Source organism: Glandiceps talaboti, chromosome 17 (assembly GCF_964340395.1).
Source record: "Glandiceps talaboti chromosome 17, keGlaTala1.1, whole genome shotgun sequence".
Classification (NCBI taxonomy): domain Eukaryota; kingdom Metazoa; phylum Hemichordata; class Enteropneusta; family Spengelidae; genus Glandiceps; species Glandiceps talaboti.
Genome location: NC_135565.1, coordinates 13181525 through 13189287, shown reverse-complemented (window position 1 = coordinate 13189287; position 7763 = coordinate 13181525).

Sequence of the window (7763 nt, the reverse complement as noted above, 5' to 3'; positions counted from 1 at the left end):
AACAATAAGACTACAGATATGAGTTACAAAGTAACAATTTTTCTCTCTCATCCGGTCGCCGGAAATTAAATTACCGGTGTCGGTCAACACAGAGATTATGAGATTTAGACAAGCCAACGTTGTTTACGTTGAACGGAGGATATCAGACAGCGAATGGTTTGTCGATGGCATGGGCAAACCAGAGGCAAACTACGATTAGTCTGAAAAGTGTATGAGAAACGCTTCGCGGATTATCTACTGGGTACAAATAGGTCACCTAACGTCATATTGTCCCTACACCGTTCGGCCAACTCTTCAAATAAAGTTCAAACTAACTTTATACTCTGGAAAACAGTCGATCCTTCCTCACACTTGACATCACAGATGCTAACTTATGCCATAATTAGCGCAACACACAGCTCATCACAGTCTTTGTCCAGGAATATCTCCCTCTTGTTTCTTCCTACCGTATCACTCCGGAACTTACAGTAAATCAATACACGTAACTTCAACTTTCCGACAGAAAAGTGTTGTCATAACAAATTATCAGCTAAACTCCCTGGCAAAGTACTCCAGGGAATAACAAAAGATGCCTAACAGTACTGAGTCTTTCAAAACAGTATACATCCATATACATGTTTGAACTACATTAAATAGCACTGATACTAAATACACAGTTAAAGGCCTACCCAGGCTCAATCATAGACAGCACCCTCTATGGCAGAAATGAAACACTATAAACGCGATTATCTATTTTAATATATAGAAAGCAAAACTATGCCCTGTGTTTTCAATAGTCACACTTACGAATGTTGCACTTAATATTGGTTCAAATGCAATTCAATGGTAATATTAAGAACAAATATTTTTTTTTTCAGTGGATACTTTTAAGTTGTGAATATATCGTTAACATATAATTAAATGTCATTCTAATTTTTGATCGGCAAATTTGTGTACATTTTTTCACGTTCAGCATCCCTAGGTGCATGTGGAGGTGTCTTGGAAGGACCTGGGATAATCTATTCACCAGGATTTCCTAGTAATTACTCAGGAAATCAAGAATGCATATGGAGTATAACAACTCCTGCCAATACTTCCATTCTACGGGATTTGACTATGGAAGTTGTTGTGGGAACAATGTCTATCGTTGAAGAGTACCATGGTGAGGAAGTTGATGTGTTATTCATCAATGGGACAGCTATATCATGTACCAATCAAGTCAACATCCAGTTAAAACCAAATAACTTTAGTAGCAACAGCGGAATATTTTCGATTGAGGTTTTTGGTAAGTACATGTATCTATGTACGAAATCACCAGTCCTACTTTGCGAAAACGTCGGTGATTTTAAAGTGCTTCAACTTTCGTGTGTTACATGATTCTATAGGCTTCCTATTTTACCATAGTCACAAACGTTCTACCACTGCGTCTGAAAATATGAATACTATAGATAAGAATTGTGGTTTTCAATCCCATCTTTCAGATTTCTATCCCGACTGTCAGCCTCCTCCTGAATTAAATGAAGACACAAACTTTGAATTCAATGGGTCGTGTCCTTATTTCGTCGGTGACGTTATTTCTCTCACATGCAACAACGGATATATATTGACCAGTGGTTATAATATAATACAATGTATGGCAAACGGATTTTGGAATGACACTTTCCCTATATGTACAGGTAGGATACATGTATGTATGTATGTATGTATGTATGTATGTATGTATGTATGTCATCTCTATGTCTGATACTACGTAAGTTTGCACACTGTATTCAGATTGTTGTGTTATCAACATTTAACGTACTAAATATGGACTATACCAGTGTTATTTAGGACAAACGTAAGGCAACACATGTACAATTTTTTATTTTCATTACAGCGTTAACAACAGAACAATACCCAACCACGATTGTCACAGGTAAGCTTTTCCTCTCTCTCCTGGCATGTAATAACCTGTAAATTGTGGTTTACAAATGAACTATTTTATTCATCGTCTTTCATATTGTCTATATTGATTATTATTATTCTGTTCAAGGTAGATCTGGTTTGAGTTTTAGCATGCATATCCTGTTTTATGGATATCAAAATATATTTATTTCACTCTGTTCTTGTGATTCTATTTACATGTACAATCTAGATAGGTTCAGGTGTATTATGTATTAAAATTTGGACCCTTTCCTATCGCGTACCATTACATCCACAGAAAATACACCAACAACAGAGGAAACACAAACAACAGAAGATGCAACAACAGAAGAGAGACCTACAGACGATACAACAACAACAACAATAACAGAAACAACAACAACAACAACAACAACAACAACAACACTGACGACAGAAGATACACCAATAGATACATCAACAGAAGATACACAAACGAACGAAGATGCAACAACAGATCTAGAAGAGAGACCTACAGACGATACAACAACACTGAGAACGACAGAAGATACATCAACAGAAGATACTCAAACGAACGAAGATGCAACAAGAGATGTAACAACAGAAGAGAGACCTACAGACGATACAACAACAACAACAACAACAACAACAACAACAACAACAACATCACTGACAACGACAAAAGATACATCAACAGAAGATACTCAAACGAACGAAGATGCAACAAGAGATGTAACAACAGATACACCAACAACAAATAATACAGTAGCCACAGCAACAGCAACAACAACAACAGGACAAACAACGTCAATTAGCACAGGTATATCTCGACATACTCATAAATTAAACACATTTCCATACTTTTCCTATATGATCCCGACGATGATTCTCACAGGAAGTTTAAAATGTGCGCTGTTAGCAAACATTTAAAATGTAATAATAAACCTTTTTACTGCATTTCTGTTATAGTAATGACGTCAGAAGTATCAACCATTACAGACTCGTCCCAGTTAAATGGACTGCTATATGTTGGTATTGTGATTGCTGGAGTGTCTCTAGTATTGATAATATGTTGCATATGTAGGAGGTGAGCACTTATTTTATAACGGTTATTGTTTTGAATATGTTTGTGTTCAGCTTGTAAAGGAAATCTTTGATGGTGACATCTGTATACCGGATTCATTGTGTAAACGATTTGAACTTCACCACACATTCCCATGTCTATATAAGCAATATAATAATACTGTCAATTAAACAAAAAAATATTGAACTTTTTGAATGTTTTTCTTTGTGAAAAGCTGACATTCCAGTCTGACAAATTGATGTTTCAGGAGATCCAAAACCCCTTCTGTGCCAACCACTTCACCATCTCCCCAAAACAACAATGTTATAGTTAGTCAAGAAGATGGTCATGAGATGACGAAGATGGAAACGTTGAATGAAAACAAGACGCCACGCCAAGTTGTCGTTGATAACGTGTACACTGATTTAAATCAGGAGGCGACAAAGGATAAGGAACTGAGTACAAAACCTTTAATGTTTGGCAACCCATTATATGAGTGAAGTCCTGACGTGACTGTAGACGCTTTCTGAATCCAGCTCGGTGAATTGTCCAGATTCTATTCAAAACAAAGCAACACAAATTACATCTGACGATAACGTTTTAACTTTTACTTTTAAGAAATTTAAGTGCATAGCATTGTCCATCTTCTATCAAAACATATAAAACTTAATTAGTTACTAATATTATATATAATTAATGAAATACTCCCATGAAGTTGTTTTTTGTAGAAAACAAACTTGTTACTGGCCTGCACAATTCCCATGTAAAATAAATAAAATCACCACAAGAACTAATTAAGAAAACGGTTGTATTTTTAGGCAAATGTAGTTACAAATGTTTTTTTGGTTAAAATACTTCAGGTTGACAGGAGGATTTCTGAATACAATATTTCTAAAAGATATGCATATAGGTGACCATATATATATATATATATATATATATATATATATATATATATATATATATATATATATATATATATATATATATATATATAATTACCTATATATATACGAACACACACACACACACACACACACACACACACATATATATATATATATATATATATATATATATATATATATATATATATATATACATGTATATATATATATATATATATATGTATATATATATATATAGTGTTCTATTGCAGCTTGACCCCATGTATGGCAACGTCTGTCCAAAATAGTGCTAGTAATATTGGCTGCTGCTGAAGGAACAGGCTGATGAGGTACCTTGAGTTACGTGGCAAAATTATGAAGCTATATATATATTGCCAACTTCTGGAGAATAGTTGCTATATAACACAACTTTATCACATTCACAAACCACCAGTACTGTATCAGAGTACAGGCATGTATTAATATCTTATTTACATACGTGTATTTGATTAATAATATGGATGGAGATTAAACTAAAATATGCCATTGATAATATCGGCATAATATTAAAAGCACCTGTTTTGCATATGTTGAAGGGTTTGAATGATTAACAAAGTAGTAACACAGTGTATGCAAAGAAAAAGATGTGCCCAAGCCACCATGTACCGCAATAGTTCATGGTGTATCACATTCAATTTCCTCATAACATACGTGCACACAAAAAACAGTCTAATAGTATATTACAGTTATCAAAATCATCTATCTCCATATACTTCAAAATATGTAGGAGGTGGAGTCGTTGGGAGCGGTCCTTCGACGGCTGGCATGTACATATTATAAAGATTTATATCTGGGCCTAATCTCGTGGGATATATAGTAGAAGAGGTCGGTTTTGAAACATTCACAGCGCCCTCCGGGACAGCGTCATCATCTGACACGTGACCTATTGTTGGTGTTGACTGGTGTGTCTCGGCAGTACTGGTTTGGTTAGTTGGTGGATGAGGAGCCGGTGTACGTGCACCTGTTGGCGGCGCTGGCGGCGCTGGCGCTGACCTGTTAGCATTCCGACGTTGTCTAGCACGTTTATCCCAGTAGGATTTAAGAAAGATCAAGACAAAAACTCCACCAACTGCCATAAGTGCTATCTGCCAACCTGAAAAAATAATGTCAAGATAACTTGTCAATAACACCGTTCAAAGTTAGGGTACATAGTTCGACCGAAGATACATTGTAAATAACATTCAAATAACACTAAGAAATAGGTGACATACAGTGACAGAGCTATACAGGAGAGAGGCGGAGTGGGAAAGAAGGTAGGAATTCACTGAGTCAGAGCTACCGACGGAGACAGAAAGACACAGACAGACATAATATGTTCCACAGATAGGGCGACAGACAGACAGACAGACAGACAGAGTCAGTAAGTCAGACATATAGACAGAAATAGTTGTAGTCAACAATACGATAGCGTTAATATTTCATAATGCTAGCTTCAATTACCTGTTATACCCCCATCTTTTTCCCATTCTTCCGTGATTTCAACTTGACTTCCCCACTCAGTGTAAACATTCGTATCACCGTCTGTATGAATAAAGTACAAAGTTGAACAACACGTAAACAAAGACACACGGATTGCTTCACAATGGGTCGAATTTAACGGATTATATTATTGTTATTATGCTTTATTCTTTTTAAAAACAAAACAAAACATTAAATTTTTATCTTACATACCTAATTACACAGCAAGTTAAGTTTGAATATATTGATTTTTAATATAAACATAGTTACATCTATGCAGCATGTCTCAATAAATTAGTAAATCATTATATTATATCAGTTATAACTGTGAGGATCTCGCAGCATATTCAACAGAGTGATGTCATAAAATCTACTCTACCTTCAGTGATGATGACGAGCTAATAAATACAAGCTAAGATGTGACTTACATATGCTTTTTTCACAAATGTATCCATTCATATCTGTATAGCAATCTGTAGCGTCCATGTAATCACTCCATGGACTTACAGAAACACATCTTTCAATACCATCATAATTGAAGTAGTCCAAGTCGACACCACTGAAATGAAGGGATGAATAATACATACGTCATTTCATAAAATATTATGTAATGAGATATGTTGGTGCATGTGTGTGTGAGAGGGGGTGGGGTGATGTATGGTACGGCATTTTAGGGTCTGCTTGCTCTCTCTCTATACAATTGTATTTGCAACTGCATGAAAATCTGTATAGTGGATGCATTGCCGTTTATAAATAAGTAAAATAAATAAAATAAATAAATAAACAAACAAATATATATATATATATATATATATATATATGTGACCCCTGGCATCGGTTCGGTTGTGATCGTCGATGTTAACTTGGATTGCGTTGTGTATTTTTAGCCCAAACCCTCCAGGGGAACACGATCATACACTGACTCAGTCGCAGACATGGTTCACACTATAACTGTAATGTCTTTATTGCTAATCAGTCAGCGGCTCCATCTGTCCATGGCAGTACCTATTGTCAGACAGCCATATTGCAAAAGAGAATTACAATACTTATTGATACAAGCAGACAAAATAACTGTTTCAAAATATCTTATACCAAAATAAATTATAATATCTGTTGTAATGCGCATATCATTCAAAACAAAACTACATTGTGACACATTTTGCAATAATTATGGCTACACTATCAAAATGAATGGGTTTCAGACATGTTACGCTGTTTACAGAAATTCTGAGTAAGCAGAGGATTATTACTTTAGTTATTGCGTATCAGGGTGTACAAGACTTACAGCTGATAAAGTTCCAAAAAGTTTATCACAACAATAACCGACAGTTCGGACATCGTATACAATGCAACATGTGACTTCCCATAGCAAATCCATCGACTCGAAATAAATGCTCAAAACTCACGAAACCCTGAACGTCCTTCATAAATATTACAATTGAGAGTTCTAGAGATACTATATATTCATTCCATCTCGGTAATAGATGTGGATGTCAAAGATAACACACTTTTATGAGCGATTGTAAACAGCAACAGGAAATTACTAACCTATTGTCAGACAGCCATATTGCAAAAGAGGTCGATTGATGTCACCTCTCTGCCTCGTGAGGGCGTCCCACAAAAGGTCACAGTGTGATATGCATTACAAAGAATTACAGGTCAATGATGAAACAGAGTATACATTATATTATATCAAAATCTTGGTCACATACTCCCCTGGTTTAAAAAATGACGGCTCGTCATTTTCAGCATTTTTTACTGTTTTACGAAAGTTTACAAAAAATGGCTTCTAAACTGCTGTTGCTACTTCACTCATTAATGACATAATAAATCCATATCTCTCTGGAGGTTTACGTTTTCTAAATGGGTATCTACGAGTATTTATTTCTGTAGACTTATCGGTTACAACATTCCCATTTTGCAAATTATCAGGGGTGGTAGAATTATTCTGTGTGTGCCCACTAAAATCTAATTGTGAAATTTCTGAGGGATGTGTTTGCAATGTGTGATCATGTGTTGACGGTGTTCTTGGGTTTTGTGTTGAAGGACTACAATCTGTAGAAATATCATGTCTAGACTGTGCAGATGTAATAGATTCTTGTGTGGTTTGTTGTGGCAGTAACGTATTGTTTTCTGGAATGTGTGTTGATACTGGATTCTCCTGTAGCATAGGTGGTGACGGAACTACTGGTATCTCATGTGCAATACTATCCTGTAGCATAGGTGGTGACTGAACTACTGGTATCCCATGTACAGTACTATCCTTTGGCTTCTTAAAACACAATGAGTCATTTCCCTTTTCATCAGCTAGATTTATCATTCCGGGTACTTTATTCGCAGAAACCAAATACTCTATAGTATCACCCTCTTCTTTATAGTCATTGACTTCAGGTTCATCTCTCACAACTGGTTTA